The sequence below is a fragment of the Camelus ferus genome, chromosome 3 (genome assembly GCF_009834535.1).
Source record: "Camelus ferus isolate YT-003-E chromosome 3, BCGSAC_Cfer_1.0, whole genome shotgun sequence".
In the NCBI taxonomy this organism is placed as follows: domain Eukaryota; kingdom Metazoa; phylum Chordata; class Mammalia; order Artiodactyla; family Camelidae; genus Camelus; species Camelus ferus.
The window spans coordinates 90,873,307-90,891,372 of NC_045698.1; the positions used below are offsets into that span (position 1 = coordinate 90,873,307).

Genomic DNA, 18,066 nt, shown 5'->3' on the forward strand with positions numbered 1-18,066 from the left:
GGTCTCTCCGCGGTTCTTTCTGGGCCCCGGAGAGAAAGCCCTGACCACCTTCTCGGAGGAGCTTGTGCTACTCTTACAGGTTGTTTTTACCTAGAGCTTGCTGGGTACTTGTGATTTTTGGTTACAGGTGTGATAGGTAGCGGCTCGTTGATGCCGCATTAATAGCTGAAAAGGAGCCCTGTTGGACAGACTTCACGTGCACGTTAAACAACATCGAGATTCCTCTTAAGCTGTTACTATTTTAAGAGAGAAGCTTTTGTAGGGGAATTTGGTGCTGATGTACAGTTTACACCATTAGCGTTTTGTTAAAGGGCCTAACATAGTAGATGCTCAATAAAGTAATGAATGAATGAATCTTGACACATCAGACAAAACTGATTTCACATCGTGTAAAATTTAGGCACGTACCTTGATTCAAAATAAGGAAAAAATGGGCAAACACGTAGTTTTTGTTTATATGCTTGCTTTTTTTACCCAACATAAACATACTGTTGAATAATAATTATTATTATTTTCAATATTAGGAAAATAGAAGATAGGTTTTTAGTGTGGGATTTTTCATTTCGAGGAAAGTTGGTAGACATTTTGATGTTTCTTAAAAATAAGCCTTATTGATCTAGTTTTCTTTAGAAAAAATGGAGAAGATAAAGATTTGCTTATGTTGCATTTTGTTCTTTTGAGACCCAGCTTTTTATTTCATTATGAATAAAGAAGTTTATATGCTTTTGAAGGACTGTGACATGGTCTTGAGTTGCTTTTTTGAGCAAGGGAGAACTTTAAGGGAAAAAAGAAAACTAATGTTGCACTAAGGTAATTACATCTCACCATTTACTGGACAGATACTCATTAAGCACCTATTACGTGCTGGCACCTGTGTTGGGTGCTGATTTCCTAGGGGCACAGAAAACCTACAATTACTCGTTTCTTAACCTGAACTTGAAGTTCTTTCCTCATAATCGATGTTGCAAAGGGGGACTGTCTTAACACCCCTAGTGCCTACTTATAGTTGGGAAAAATGGCAGATGAACTGCAGGAAGTGTAGGTCCATACCAGTCTATTTAAAGGTTAATAAGTAACTTTATAGGGCTAAGATTATTGTGTTACATTTTCATATTGACAGTTTAGTAAAATTTATATTTTTAAATGAAAGGAAGAAGAGGTTTAATAAACTAGTATTTTATTCTCTCCCTCTCCCATATTACATGTTATGGTACAGTGTATTTATTGAAAAGTAATGTACTTCTGATTCTGTAAATAATCTTTGCTATACAACATTTTCTGTTTTTAAATATCTCCAAGGACAAATAGTGGACTCCTTTTCTGTAAGAAATATTTTTAAATAAAGCACCTTTTCAGAAATTTTATTTTGACCTTTTCACCATTTAACAAATATAGTATTGACTTGATAGTACTGAAAAATGAAGGACTATTAGTAATAATTTGTGGTTCCATATTTGAACTTTCCCTCTAGCTGTGATAAAACTGCTTACTAAAAAGAGAATATGTTGCATTTATTAATTCTGAACCTAAAGTTCTGTTTATTTTTATCTTATTTACATATGATAAAAAAGTATTTTATTTAGCTTCCTCAGAGGTCCAAATTAATGTGCTCTAAAGTCAGTCTTGATCACTACAAAATGACGTAGATTAGTAATTGTTTTTACAGATAGCTTTTGAATTTAGGGGATCCCTTCTGACTTGTTGACACCTTATACATTGTGGACGATAATGTGTACATTCAAATAGAACTTACGAATTTTTAGACTTACTGGCTAATAGTTTTTTATGGTTGTTCCTGCGAATAATAAGGAAAATAAGTCCTTAAATTTTAGTAGAGAATTGTGATAGTTTTTCTTTTAACTGTGTATTTCTTGTAGGAAGAGTTACTTGACAGTGTACTTCTGATAGTCTGGTGTTGGTGAGAAAGCTAATAGGAGGTGGTACTAGTGACGAGAGTAAGGTGAGCAAGCTGTGATAAGTCGAATAAGAAATGATTAGCGTGCTTTATTCGGGTAAGGACTTCATCAGAGTTCTTGACGGTCGATAGCATCGAGACATGTTAAAATAATTTCCCCGGGAAATTAGTACCCATAACGATTATCTTTTTTACCTTAAGAAAAAAATTACATGTTTTCAAGGTTATTCCAAGGTAGGAATAATAATGTTTCCTACTGTTCTGAGGCTAAATCAATTCGAGGGTCGTTCCATTTTATAATTGTTGGAATATCTGAAATGTGTTGATGCTTTCTTCATCAGGGTATGCGTGTGTGTTGTGGGCGGGGGTGCCTTTGTTGTTGTAAGACCTTGAGAATGGTTTAGAAAATGTGTCCTTTATCAGGTATAATTTAAAAAAATGGATTAAAGATGTTACTGATTTGGAATATTGTAGCTGTGCCCATATTGTCTGTAGAGATTGTGAGAGGCTATCAATTAATGTTTGTAAAATGATTTAAATTAATTTCTTACTTTTTTTCTGTAGGATAAGTTGCTGTTATGTTTTTATGTCTCAGTTCTCTCTCTCATGAAAGTATTTAGGTTTCTCATATCCTTTATAATGAGCCTGGGATATTTTGGTTAAGGATTCATAAGATTATTCTCAAAATTGCAAATGAATGTTGGTTTTCATCTGTTACAATGTTGTTAATCTCAGTTCCCATAAAAGTAATATTTTAACATTTTATTGAATGTTAAATGTTAGTAAGGCTTTAGATCTGTCTCAGGAAATGTTATGGGTTCCCTGTGCATTCTTGAGAGGAACTGAAAGAAATACGTGCTTATTCTTAGTACTTAATAGTTAGGTGAGGGCATTTATTCTGATTTTGTTCACAGTAGCTGGAAAAACTTGGAATTTAGCTTATTAATAATTAACTTTATACATTCTGCTACCTCAGTTCAAAGCGTAAGCATACCTGAGCCTTTCTATAACACTAACAAATAATGAACAGAGCAAGACTTAGCTGAAACTGCTCTGGGACCCCATCCAAAGGGAGTTTCTGAACTGAAAGCCAAAAAACTTGGTAATGAGTTATCTTTATTATGACACCATAAAATACCTGCAAACCTTTTAGGCAAAATAGATTATAGTAAAATAAAAGTCCCTCTTCTTTGAAAGCATTAGGGAACTCCATGTTAACTTTAGGTGTGTTTGAAAATGACTGATGAACACTGTTTCCGTTTTGTAGCTTACCATTTTGTTTCATTTGACTTAATCTACTTTCACTTTTTGCTCAATAAAGCAGAAATGAATTTTTTTTATATTCAGCTTTGTGTATGTTTTGCATCTAATATATAGAGGGAGTCCATGGATATTTGTGGGGCTGGTATGTTCAATGGATGGGACTTGATAAGGTTTAAGCAGAAAACAGCTTGCTTTCTCTCACTGTACCTTCAAAGCTTCCCTAGGGATTGTCTTTCCCTGCCTCTCCAGCTCTTGGGAAGACCAGATAGCTTTTCCAGTTACTTTTAGGTGGTAAAAAGTCTTCTTTTCACGTGTCACTGACAGTCTTATTTTAGTCATTAGAAGGTACAGTTTAGAATAATAATCAGTGTTCAGACACTTCACACAGTGTAGAACTTTTTTTCCTGTCTCAGAACTGCCTCAGAACAAGAAGCCTGCTTTGGAGGAAGAGTTCTGAGAGGCTTGCCTTCTTACTTTGCCAGCTCCTCTCCAGTATGCTGTTGAATTCACCTGTGCAGGGTCCAGCTCCGTGGGGAAAGGGCTGGGGGAAACGGTGTGTGTGGTTTTAATGTGGCTCATTCTGTTGTGGCCTGGCATCCGTGCCTCTGAGTTGGGCGGGCTGTTCCTAGCTGACTCTCCAGGAGTGCTGGAAGTGGTTTTCATGAAGGTTGTGTCTGGGAACTTGCAGCTACACATCCTGTGGTATAATTCTGTTCCAGTCCCTTGGCCTTCTAGTTTCCCTCACCTGCAGGGTCACTTTGCCCAGGGGGAGGCTTTGCTTTGTCTTTAAGGTAGCTCCATTACATTTTAACCAGACCTGCCTGTACTTTATTAAGGTTCTTTCAGACAGTTTCACGAATTCCACCAGGGCCTCAACATCCTGTCTTTCCAGCTCCTTCTGTCATGGCCCCCCACTTAAACGGTACTTCCGTGTCTGGAATCTACTACAATCTGTGGCTGCTGCCTCCTTTTTACTGTCCCAAGCCCTGCTTCCTCCACGTCCTCACTTGATTATTTACCTGCTTCGAATCCATGGTCCACTGTCATAAATTCTACCTTTTACACAGCATCAGTTCCTTGTAGCATTTCTCCTTTCATGGACTCACCTGGCACTCCCCACCCCCCCACGCCCCCTCCAGCTCTCCGGCTAGTCCAGCGGTACCTGGCAGTTGAATGTTAATTGAGGAAGACATACCCATGCTGACGTGTTCTCCCTTCCTGTTGACTGTGGAGGGCCCTTCTTGCCCACAGTCCTTTAATCCCAGTGTATTTCCCTGGTGGAATCACTCTCCCAGTCTGCTAAGTGACTGTTTTACACCTCTCTCCTCAAACCTCTAGCGCCCCTTTTGTCTTCTTCATTTTCAGCTGATAACCTTGTTTCCTGTATATCAAAAATGAAAGCAGTCAGGAGAAAACTTTTGCATGTCTCCTCACATCTGTACCCTTACTCTTTGCATTTCCTATCATGCTGTGACCATCGCCTCCAGTCTTGCCCTTGGTTCTGTCTCCCTTCTGTCAGGGTGGGGCATTGCCACAGTGTTCATCCCGTTCTGCCTGCCTGCCACTGAGCTGCCTCATCAGTGTTTCCCCTTTCTACTGCGTTATTCCTATCAGCATACAGATAAGCTGAATTATCTCCCATCTTAAAAAAAAAAAAAAAGCTAAACTAAACATACCTCCCCCAATAAAACATCTTTCTTCAGCTACTGCTCTTGGAAGGAATTGTCACCAGCACTCCTTGTCTCTTCTTGGATCCATGCTACCTCATCTCTCTTCCATGTTACCGTAACGGCTCTTGTTGAGGTGACTACCGACCTCCCTGGTAATAAATTACCTAGTAATTTCTCAGCCCTAATCTCACTGCATGTAGCAGCAGCATGTTTGAAGTGGTTAATAATTCTCTCTTCTTGGAAGCCTTTCTTCCCTTTGCTTCAGGACACTACTGTGTATTTTCAGTTTCTTTTGCTGGTTCCTTTCTCTTGCCCCAAATTCTGAAAAATAAGGCAGAGTCCCAGAGCTCTATGTTTAGACCTCTTCTATATTTGTATGTAGTCTCCTGTGATCTCATCCTGTCCTGTAGCTAGAATTATCATACATTTCAGACTAAAAATGCTATCTCTTTCTGGATCTCTTTCCTTACCTTCAGACTTACATACCCAGCTTCCTAGTCAACATTGCCAATTAGACTTCCTGAATTTAACCTGTCAAAACTGATCTCCTCATCCTCCTCTTTCCTCCCTCCCCAACCCCAGTGATGGTTCCTGTTCCAGTTTTCTTCATCTTATTAAATGTCACCTCCATCTTTGTTCCTCTGGCTGAAACCTTGAGGACATTCTTGACTCCTCGTTCTCACACTCTCATATCTAATTCAGAGTAATGCACCATGAAAGTATGTCCTTTACTTACCTTAACATGTACTTTAGGAATAAATATAACCACAGCTTGCTGTCTTCAACTGCTGTTCCCCTCTCTACACAGCCATCATCTCTTGCCTGTGTTATTTTAGTTGTCTCCTTTCTCGTCTCCCTGCTGCTTCTGCTCTTTTCTGTTCTCAACACAGCAACCAGGGCAATCCTTTTGAAATGAAAGTCTGATTATTTTACTCCTATGTTTTAAACCCTCCGGTTGTTTTCCATATTATTTAGAGTAAGTGCCAGAGTGCGGAGTGCCTACCTGCCCTCCATCACCTGTGCGGCTGGCTTCTCTAGTTACATGTCCTACTAGTTTCTCCTTGGCTTGTTCTGCCTCTGGCACATAGGTTTCCCTGAGGTTTCCTGTACCTGCCCAGCACAGTCTTGCCTTAGTGTACTTAGGGAAAGAGCTTTGTTGTATTCACTTCAGAATCCCCGGTATTCTGCACGTGTGGGTACTCTCATCTGCAAAATGATTGACCGCTTGTTATTCGTCTCTTTGATAACAGCTTATATGTATGTTTCTGAAACTAAGTATTTCAATTAAAAGTGTTTCACCTAAAACCATATCGTTCCATAAGAATTAAGTTAAAACAAACTTAGAGACAGAAGAGGTTAAGTTTCAAATCGGTTTTTTGTGTATAGAAGGTGAAATACACAGGAAAATGGTAAGGGACAGAGGAGATAAGGTAAATAGAATAAAGAAAAGGAAAGCTTGGTTTGGAAGTAGGGTGATGCTTTAAAAAAAAAACTATTTTTGGCTTGCCCCATATTTTTAAGGCTTTGTTTCTTGAATTCTGAGTGTGATAATTTACCTGGATGTAGACACTGCAAGTTGGAGTGCATTGTACCTTTCTTTTATCAGGGATGTGGGCTCAAATGAGATTGGGAGCTGAAACTTACTACTTTTCTATTTCCAAACTCCTTTTGTTAAAAAAAAAAAAAAGCTGTTGCCATTACTAAGTAAGTAGTTTACCTGACAACATTCTCAGCATTTCTTATTTTTTTGTAGAAAGCTCAGACAGAATCTGATGGTTTTAGGGAAGGGTGTTCAGGGTGCAGATAATCATTAGCATGCCTTGTCCTCAGTACTGCGCTGCCTGTGTACTCTCCCCTCAGAGAAGAGGGGCCTGTAAGCACCGGCATTGCAGCTCTGTGGTGAAGTAGCAGCTAGCTGTGTTAATGTGCACAAGTCAGCTGAGTGACAGTTACTGTATGGGTACTTGTGCTCTTAAAGGAAAAATACCTGAATGTATTTAAACTTCAGCTTAACTGATGTTTAGGTGGAAAATGAGAGTGCATGGGAGATTAATGATATGCAAACTTCAAGTATTTCATTCTGCTGATACAAGTTTTTTTCTTTTTTTTTCTGAGTTATAGGTCTCATTTCCTGTTGGTTGAAAGAAATCCTTTACATTTGTCAAATAGGTGGCTTAGAAGTTCCTGAATGAGTAATTTTTTATGTGTAAGCTTAAATTATTCTCCATAAACCAGTCTAAACATTTCCCTATTTTTGTATAATGTGCAGTAATTTATGTCTTGATTGACTTGTCTGATGAACTTTTGTGTGGCCATAATGTGGACTTAATTTTCATGATCATAGAGGTGTGGACATGGATGTATTTGTATGTATGATTATAGTTTTTGTAATAAGCAAATATAATTTAACTTGTGTATGCTTGGTATTTTAAACTGAATAAATCATACTTGATATCTGACTTTGCTTTCACATTAAAATAAGAAGTTAAAGTACTAAAAATTTTTTATTTTATAACATGGCCATTATAATTTTTTAGAAGTGTATTTACGTACTATGTAAAGTCATTTTGGATGACACTAGTTAGTGTTTTCCTACAGTATTTATATCTTGTAGACCAGTTGGGTCATCCTTATTAGAATCTGAAATTGACCCACCTGAATTCATACGTTAGCATTTCATAGATGAAATAACTGTCTTGGATTAATAAGATCCTTATTTCTGAACTGATGTGGAGTCCTACCACTATGTTTGTTTCAGCTATCTACATAGTTTGAGGCCTGTCATACTTGTATGACCTTAACTTTATGTTTTCCATAGATTGTGAAGTCGTCAAAATGATTATATTGAGAAAAGTTAATATAATTAAGTTGTGACTTAAGTCTCATAGAGGGTCATTAAAACAATGCATTAAAGTATGCATTCATTCATTCACATATTTATCAAACTATTATGTGCAGTTGCATCCAGTCCACTCAGAGTAAAATCCAAACTATACTTACCCAGAAATTACAAACTGTCTCACATTCTGTCTAGATGATACGGCCCTGACAGCCTCTCAGAGGATCTCACCTTTGCTCGCGACCTCCTAGCCACATTAGCATTCATTTTCTCAAACATGCCATGCTTGTTCTTGCCTAATTAAGGCTTTCACACTAGTTGTTTCCTCTGAAATGCTCTTCCCCAGATCTTTGCAAGGTTAGCCTTAGCCTCTTATCTTTAAGATCTCAGCTTAAATATCAGCTCATTTCCTCATAGCTCAGTTTAAAATAGCCCCCTGCCGCCCATCACTGTTTTGCTTTCTCCATAGCATAAGTAGGAAACTGGATTATTCAGGCAAAAAAAGCCTGTTTTAGAAAAGGATGAGAAGATTTAGGAAGCGCTCTGATGACCCCTAGGTTGGGGTGCTGGTAGCACCAGAGCTGTGTTGGATCTGGTGAGCTCATCGTGTTCCTCGCTCCAGTTCCCTGTTCAGCGATGACATGATGACGACCTGAAACTGGCTGCCGTGGGGCTGTTTACGACGTGGGGATTGGCAAAACTACAAACCGGGGCCTTTTTTCCAGAGAGGTAGTTGTTAACAGACCACTGAGTGGGACTAGATGAAATTGCTGTTTTTATAGATTAAAAAATGCTTGAATATTGGCAATTTCTTATGGCTTACCTTAGTAGGGTTCCTTATTTTGGTTTAAAGATAATTTGTTCATGGGGGTCAATAAAATAACCTCAGTACTTTACCTTGTGTGTTTTTGAATTTGCATTCCCTTCACATCCAGTAATTATGTTTAGGTTGATTTAATGTGTAAAAAGCAGCTATTTACATGTTTGTATGTTAATTGCTTAACTGTATACCTAATCATCCCAAAGCAGGCACAAAAGATCTTGAGATGCCTTTGAGGGTGTTCTTGGCTTTATACTGAGTGGTAAGCCCATTGAAACCAGAGCTGATTCAATTTGAGTTATAAATTATTAGATGGCTTTTTTTTTCCTGTTTACTTTTCAGAATGATTTACATAAATACACCTGCATTCAGTTTTTTGTAGTCTTTTTTTTTTTCCTGGCTTTTTCTTTTATTCTTTGGCCCATTGTTTACTATCTTTGATTATTAACTTTCTGCTACTCTGATATCAATCAGTGTCTCTAAATCAGTGAAATGATTTTGTCTTGCTTCTCAAGAGTTAGTACTTTTTCCCCATGGTCTTTCCTGTGATCACCTGGACATTCCAAGCCATTTCCCACCCTTATCCTAACCCAGTTATAAAAGGAGACATGAAGTTACTTCTTCCTTATAGGCACCATTTTCCTGTCTGAGGGGGTTTATTGTTTAAAAGTTGAACCTTGTTGATTTGGGGATTTCACTAACATTTCTTGAGCAGCATTTGCATTATGTTAACTCTGAATACATGAGTTTGATTTGGTGATATTGAATAAAATAGGACACCTAGTTTGCTTTAACTTAAGTTGTTCTCTCTCTTATGCACAAGCACTAAAAAAAAAAAGCTTTGTATTTAATACAGAAAATCAGAATATACATATCAACTAAAGAAAAAAAAGCACATCATAGTCCTACCAACCTAAGATAACTGCTAATAATGTTGTGATGAATATCCATCCAGACAAATCAGTGGATAAATATTTTTCCACAAAAGCAAGATCGTAGTGCACATACTATTCTGTAACTTCTCACTTTAGCAAATACTGTGATCGTAAAAGCATTACTTTTTATTATTTTAGTTTGAAAGGATCTTACAGAAGTGGAAATTTTGCTTGATATAGAGTAAAGCTATAAGTAAAGTTGTGATAAAAACAATGGTATTTATGGTAAGTTACCCAGGAGACAAGAATTACTTCAGCAGTGATTTTTTTCTTAAGAGCCCTCTTACCATTGCACAATAGCTTGATTGTATTTTATCAGCTAAGGAAAACAGTACATGATTCTATATACAGTAGAATTATTTTAATAATAGCCCTAAGATAAAATAGGGGGCTGTAGATAAGTTCCTGTTTACTGTTCTGCCCCAAGTCCTGTTGATGCTTCAATATTAAAATAATTTTAGAAGAAAAATGTGCATTTAAAAAAATTGAAGTACAGTTGATTTATGTGTTAGTTTCTGGTGTATAGTAAAGTGATGCAGTTATACAAATATATATATATTTTTTTCAAATTCTTTTCTTTACTGTAGGTTATTATAAGATATTGGATGTAGTTCTTTGTGTTAAACAATAGCACCTTGTACTTTATATATTTTATGTATAGTAGTTTGTATCTGGTAATCCCAAACTTCTAATTTGCCCCTCCCTCATCCCCCACGCCGTCCCCTTTGGTAACCATAAATTTGTTTTCTGTGTCTGTGAGTCTCTTCCTATTTTGTAAATAAATTCATTTATACCTTTATTTGTTTGTTTGTTTATTGTGCCTTTTTTTTAGATTACACATATAAGTGATATGATATTTGTCTTTCTCTGATTTCACTTAATGTGATAATCTCTAGGTCCATCCATGTTGCTGCAAATGGCATTGTTTCATTCTTTTTGATGGCTAGGTAGTATTCCATTGTGTGTATTTGTGTGTGTGTGTGTGTGTGTATACACACACATATATATACATACATACACACACACCACATCTTTTTTATTGAGTCCTCTGTGGATGGACATTTAGTTTGCTTCCATGTCTTGGTTATTGTAACTAGTGTTCCTCTGAACATTGGGGTGCATATATGTTTTTGAATTAGAGTTTTCTCCAGATATACGGCCAGGAGTAGGACTGCTGGATCATAAGGCAACTCTGTTTTTAGTTTTTTAAAAAATCTCCATACTGTTTTCCATAGTGAATGTACCAAATAAGTGTGTTTTATTGAAGACCTTAATCCAAATTATGACAGTTTTATAAGCTATTGCTTTTTTATATGTCCGAATGAAGAATGAGGGAGTTCTTGAAAAAAGAAAATGTTTGTATTAGAATTCTTGTTTTAACATTTGAGTTGATTTTTGTTCCGTGAATGTGAAAATCCTTGTGGAATTGTTACTGGTGTACATGCATCCTTTGGAAATCAGTCCCGATTCTTGTCAAGTGGATGATTGGATCTTAAAAGTGGCAGTTTTTAGAGCTAGTCAAGGGTCCTTTAAGAGTTTTATCATTTAAATGACTTTTTCTTTACCACAATGGTGTTCGTTACCTAGGGGAGAGTAGACAGTTTTCTTGCGCTGTTTTTATTGTTCTTGACCTTGTCCTTTTCTGTGCTGTGTTACTGCTTGTTCACAGCTCTTGCAGTCTTTTATCTCTAATGCAGCTAAAGTAGCCATTTCTTTTATTCCCCAGTGCTACTTCCTGGATGGTGCACATACTGCTGAAAACATATCTCATGTGGTAAAGAAGAATACAAAGCTGTGTAGTTGATGTGGCTTTTTCTACTGAGAAATGATGCATTTGTTGGCTAAAGTGGAGACTGGCAGTCAGTCCCTAAGAAAACGTTTTTCACCTAGTGATCCATGTTTGTAAATTGAATGTGCAAGAACCTCTGCTTGTTGAAACATGTAGCGAGTCGATATAAATTCAAGAGAAGTGTTTAAATTATTCCATACACTTTGGTGTTTAAAAAATTGGTATTTTTTTAAAACGTTTTTTCCATAGTGAATTTTTTAGCCTCCTATTTTCACATTGTCTTGTGTATAATGACTTTGTTTTTGTTAATATGTACATACACACTGAAGAATCTTAGAAATTAGTCACATTGTAATTGGCAGAACTAGTATCCAAAGTCTTGTCTGACTTTGAGTCCGTGAGCTTGGGAAGCACTACAAAGTGGCAGGAAGAATGTGGACTTTAGAATTAAGCACACCTCAGTTTGATCCCTAGTCTGGTCACATATTTGCTGCCTGGCAAGATCTTACCGTTGGTGATTTTTATTTTCTTTTTAGGTTAAGTTCAGGTAATGGGGTTTGTTAGGATTAAATGAGGTACACGTTAAGTACTTGGCCTGCAGAAAGTGTTAGTAAATGTTTCATTTCTTTTTTTTTGCTACTCCATGTTTTACAATATTGTGTGAATCACTTGGACATTTCACTTGAAAGTGAACTGCTGTCAGGAAACTGGAAATATATGTAACCCTGGTGGACTCGTTGTAGTGTCCTTTTAATCTGCCTGTTTGAAAAGGAGAGTGGTTATTGGGACTATTTTGAAAAGTATCTTGACGTCAAGGAAAGCTTTAAAATTAAAAGTGGAAGGAGAACTCAGGATGAGTTAATTATTGCTGGCCAAAATGATAAGAAAGTAATTTCTCTGTTTAATGAGAAATAGAAGCATTTGTGTATACAGTAAAACAACTGTATGCATAAAGGTGTCTGTTTTAAAAGCCAACAATGTAAAAAATGACCCTTTGCAAAAGAAAAATATGACTAAAATAGGGAAAACCGTTGTTTTAAAAATAATCAATAGCTAGTTTTTCTTCCCAGATTGTAAGATTTAAGAAATGATGATCATTCATCTGGGCACAGTGATGCAGGTACTAAATACATTGCTGGAGAGAATATAAATCTGTAGAACCTTTGGCAGAGAAGTGTTTTGGCATATATCAAAGAGTAGTATTTCTGCCTCTAAGAGTACACTGTAAGGAAATAACCCTTCTCTCCCCCTTTTTGGGAATATTATTTTTTAAATAACAGCTTTATTGAGATATTATGATTTATAATAAGAAATGTATATTTGGTCTTAGTCCCTGTTTCTGGCACAGAGCTGCTAAAAACCCTTGGGATTTCCTAAGTGATGAGGTGTCTTTTGTTATGTTAATGAGGTGACTTTGGACCACACTTAAGGGTGGCTGGTTGCCTGGGAAACCAACCAGTCATTTGAAGGTTGGAAATTTCAGTCACACCCCTCTGACCCTGTGAGGAGGGAGGACCTGGAGGCCGAATCATCAATGGCCAATGATTTAATGAGTCATTCCTATGTAATGAAGCCTCTATAAAAACCTGAAAGGATGAGGTTTGGAGAGCCCCTGTGTTAGTGCCTATGTGGAGGTGCTGGGAGAGTGGAGCCCTCAGAGGGCTTGGAAATCCTGTGCCCCTTTCCCCATTACTTGTCCTATATATCTCTTCCACGTGATTGTACCTGAATTATATCCCTTTACAAAACCGGTAATCTAGTAAGTGAAATGTTTCTCGGAATTTTGTGGGTTGGTCTGTCAATTTAATGAAACCTGAGAAGGGTGTCATGGGAACCTCAGAAGCACAGGTGACAACCTGGACATATGAATTGGCTTCTGAAGGGGTAGGGGAGCAGTCTTGTAGGACTGAGCCCTTAACTTACGGAATGTAATGCTATTTCTAGGTAGATATTGTCAGAATTGAGTTGAATTGTAAGACACCCAGCTGGTGTTGGAGAATTATTTGGTGTTGGTTGTGTTCTGCACATCAGAATTGGTGTTAAAATTGTAACTCACATGTTGTAATTCATCTTTTTAAAGCATATACATCAGCTTTGTGCAGGCATCACCACTACCTAATTTTAGAATATTTTCATCACTGCAGAAAGAAATTAGCTGCCATTGCCCATTCTTCCCTTCCTCCCAGTCCCTGGCAATTACTAATCTACTTTCTGTCTTTCTGGATTTGCCTCATTTGGACGTTTTTATATAAATGAGATTATACAATATATGGCCTTTTGTGTGTGGCTTTTTTCACTAAGCATATTATCTTATGGTTCATCTCTGTTTTGGCATTTATCAGCATTTCATTCTGTTACAGCTGAATGTTCGTCATTTGTGTGGATATACCACGTTTTGTTCATCCATCGTTTAATGGATATTTGGGTTGTTTCCACATTTTGGCTATTATGAGTAACGGTGCTGTGAACATTCATGTACACCTGTGTGTGGATGCATGTTTTACCTTAGATGTGTGCTTAGAAGTAGAATTGCTGGGTCACATGGTAACCTGATGTTTAACATTTTCGGGTGCTGCTAAACTGTTTCTCAAAGTGGCTGTTCCACTTTACACTTCCACGAGTAGGCCTTTTGTAACTGGCTTCTTCCATTTAGTGTGTATTTTTCAGGGTTCAACCATGTTTTAGTATGTGTGAGTGCTCGTTCCTTTTCATGGCTAAATAGTATCTCATTGCATGGATCAACCGTATTTCATTTATCCTTAAAAAAAACTTTCTATCAAAAAATATTCAGTAAAGCTTTATTTATATTGAAGAAAAATTGAAAATTACTTAAATTTTCCGTAAAGAGAAATGGTTGAATGATTGTCAGAGTGCTAAAAGTAGGATACAAGGTTGTACATATACAACTGTTACTCAGTGTATGTAGTTTGGGGGGATGGTGACTATCAGATTTTTAAAACAGTTCTATATTTTCCATGCTTTTCACACCAAGATGTATTTCTTTTATTAGCAAGGTAAAAGAAACACTTGAAAAAATGACCATTGCTATAGCTGTGTATGTCACTGATATAAATTTAATCAACCAAGAAAAACAGGATCATTCAGTGTTAGGAATAGTACCTTTTTATGTTGATCCAATAATTATCATGTTATAAATAACATTTCAGACTACTGCTGCAGAACTTTTAATTCTTCATATTTACCTCAGATTTTTAGTTCATAATTATAGTATGAAATAACTAATTCTTGTGCATTTTACTTCTAAAATGCAGAGAGGGAGGATAAATATAGGCAATGCATATTTTAAATTTAATAGACAGTGCTGTATGTGTCAGTTCCTTGCAAGAAACACACACAACTTGCCAAAAGCCTTGAGCCTTTGGGTTCTTGCTTACTCACTTCAGTGAAAATGTTGCTATAACTTAGGTTTCATTGTCAAACCAGTCAAATTGGGTATGTTTTCTTGTTAGAAATGATCTGTCTTTTCTCATTGTAATAAACATGGCAACACCTGCATTGAATAACCACTGGAAAACTATTTTCATTTATGAATTCTAACATTGATTGATTGATTAGATAAGGAGTCCACCTGTGAGTTTCAGTATTTCTTGCTTTGCTCCCATGAGACTGACTCTTCCTCATTCTCCCTTTGATTTCTTGAAGCAAAGTACCTTATTAAGCTTTGAGATTAGTAACAAATATGACTTTCTTCTATAATACAGAAGAGCTATTGTGAACGGGAAAGTAGAAAAGGAGAATGAGTGATGGGCATCAGTTTTAGAAAAGGGTACAGAAGGCAGGTGGAGATCTGGAAATTAATTTCCTTAAAACTGTCCAGACCATTGTACCTTGCACTGGGTTGAAAACCTTTGAGTTAGGGGAATAATTTTTCTCCTGGTTTAATTGGTATTGTGCACTTTTCCTTTTAAGTAAATTATCTCATTTACCTTTTAATTTTTCCTTGAAAGCTTTGACAAATTGTTTAACTGACCTTTAATGATGAAACAGAGTGGATTTTACAGTAGACCATGGACCAGTGAACATAGTTATCAGAACCTCATAGAAGTAATTGCCAAAACACAAAAATTAGGGAAAAAAAAAGTAAACTAGACCTCTACTTCACACTTGATACCAAGATAAATTCTTGATTTTCCAGAGTTGTGTTTAAAAAAGCAAACCTTAAAAATACTAGAAGGAAACATGGATCGATATAAAATCTCTCTGAGAGTGGGAAACGCCTTCACAAGCAGTCCGGCACGTTCCTTTTTTCATTAAAAAAAAAAAAAGACTCCAAATTATTGTTATATGGATGTAACTTTTTAAAAAATATGAATTCTTATTTTTTTTCGGAAGTCCAGTTTTCAGAATACACATAAGATCAGGATTGCCATTTACATCTAAGATACCTTACAGTTTTATGTATCATTTTCCCTTCTACTCTTAAGCACAAAGAACCCTTCAAAGTGTTGTTGTTTTTATAAACATGAGCCTTTCTAATGATTTCTTTGCTAAGTTTAGGGGTTATTTGGCTCTTGGTCACAAACATGGTTGGTTGTAATTGTGCAGAAGTGGGTGGAATTAAAGTTGTCAGGGAGCCAGTCTGTAGTTTTCTCTTGGAATAAACTGTTGATTACTAAGCTTCTTTAAAATGGCGACCTTTATACTGAATAATAATATATGTATACTTGCTAATTTGAATGTTGAACAGTTGAACACGTAGAGATATTTTTGTAGTACAAGTTGCAGACTTGGCAGATTTTAATAATCTAAAAATGAGTAAAACTTACTTTCCTTTTGTGCTTATTTGTCTTTAAAGTGTTCGGCCTTTTCCATCCCCAATGAACAGTTTGTCAGTGAGCATTTTTACTTCTAGGCCCTAGTGTGCCAGGTCCTGATCGAAATGCAGACTGGCTTCTCCTCAAAGAGAATGACACGATTTATCCTGTCTTAATTCCTAATGAAGGCAATTGGGACAAGTTAAACAAGGGTTGACTTTCGCAGGATAGGTTGAGATTTCAGCTCCTTCTGCATTTACCAGAAATACTACCACACTGAGTCACTCTTCTAGTGACTGGAAAAGCATAGCTGGTAGTAGAAATTGCATGTTAATGATATTGTCAGTGTAGGAGGGCCACTACGTATGAGGATGCCGAGGTCCAATTAAGTATCTACTATTTGGGTTAATATTCTGAAGGACCAGTCAAATGGGCTAAATTAAATTGAGACGCTCCGTGGTTCACAGGGTGTATCAAATCTAGATCAAACTAAAATATAACAATTTAACTTGACACAATATAGAAAATTAATACATGATGGACACATTTCTGATCAGTTTGGGAATTATGACTTACTTTGCCTTGAAGGAAAGTTCTGTTGTACTTTTTAGCTGTCATATATGGTTTTCTTTTGTGGGGTTAAGTACAAACATTCATTTATTCAATAAATACTTGCTGCTCTAGCTGTGTGCCAGACAATCAGGTGTTCTGCTACAAACTAAAACAAAAATACATGTCTTCATAAGACCCTGGTTGGTAAAGACATGCCATAAATGAGTAATATACATATATGTGTGTGTATATGCAGAATGCCAGAAAACTTAAAGTGCTGTCAGGAAAAATAAACATGGGAGCAATCATTTGTGATAAAGACAAATATTGGCGGCAACCTACACATCCATCTCTGTGAGATTAGTTAAACGTATTATGGTGCACCTGCATGGTAGAATGCAGTAGAGCAAATAACCTGTCCTACATGCGCAGAGTGATCTCACAAGGTACATGAAGTGGTAAAAACAAGGATCGGTGTGATACACAGAATATGCTAACATTGATGTCCATCACATGTATGATAAATAATTTTTTTCTAGATGCATGGAATCACAGTGTAAAGATACAAAAAACTATTAATAATGGTTGTTTTGGGATTGAAGAACACGGTGATTTGTGGACAAGTGAGGGTGAAATACTTTATATCCCATTTTACTGTGTAGGTGTGCTACCTAGTCAAAATAAGTAAATGAAATGTAAAGTAAGAACATGAAGACTGTCCAATAAAAAAATGATGGAAAAAAATTTATAAAAAACCTAGTGGCCTACATAGCCATCTAGCCTAAATAGTGAATAAGTGGGACAATTAACAGCGACATGGGCTCACTTCTGATGAGCTGGAGATCTTGTTAACAGTGACTACTCCCAAGCAAGGCCCAGATCCTCTTTTGATTAGACGTTGGATTGCAGTGATCATGATTGTAACATTTAGAGTTGTCTGACTGTTTTCACTCTTCTAATCAAATGAAGCTGTATTCATTTCCTCAGGCTTCCACAGTGAAGCCCTATGAACAGAAACCTGTCTCACAGTTCTGGAGGCTTGCAGTCCATAATCAAGGTGTAGGAGGGCCATGTTACCCCTGCAGGGGAATTTTTTCTTGCCTCTCCCCAGCTTCTGGTGGTTTGATGGCAATCCTTGGCATTCCTAGGCTTGTAGCTGCGTAATTCCAATCTCTGACTTGTCAACATGTGGTTTTCTCCCTGTTTGTGTCTTCTTCACATGGCCAGTTTCTTATAAGGACATTCATCATGTTGGATTTAGGGGCCCACCGTCTTGCAGTATGACCTTATTTTAACTAATTATGTCTGCAACAACCCTACTTCCAAATAAGGTCACATTCAGGGGTCCTGTGGGTTAGGACCTCATCATACCTCTTTTTTGTGATAGGAGGGAGAATGGGGCACAATTCCACCTATAATGGGCTTTCCAGTCTAAGTTGCTTCCCTGTTATAGCCTTTCATATATGTAGAATTGTTTTAGAAAGTTGTGTAGAAAGGGAAATAATGTT

General features: G+C 36.9%; 1 protein-coding gene across 6 annotated transcripts in view; it reads left to right on the top strand.

The window, feature by feature from the left end:
- CDC42SE2 (CDC42 small effector 2) overlaps positions 1 to 18,066 on the top strand; it is a 115,867-nt gene that overhangs the window by 21,859 nt on the left and 75,942 nt on the right. The gene's annotated exons all lie outside the window — the stretch shown is intronic.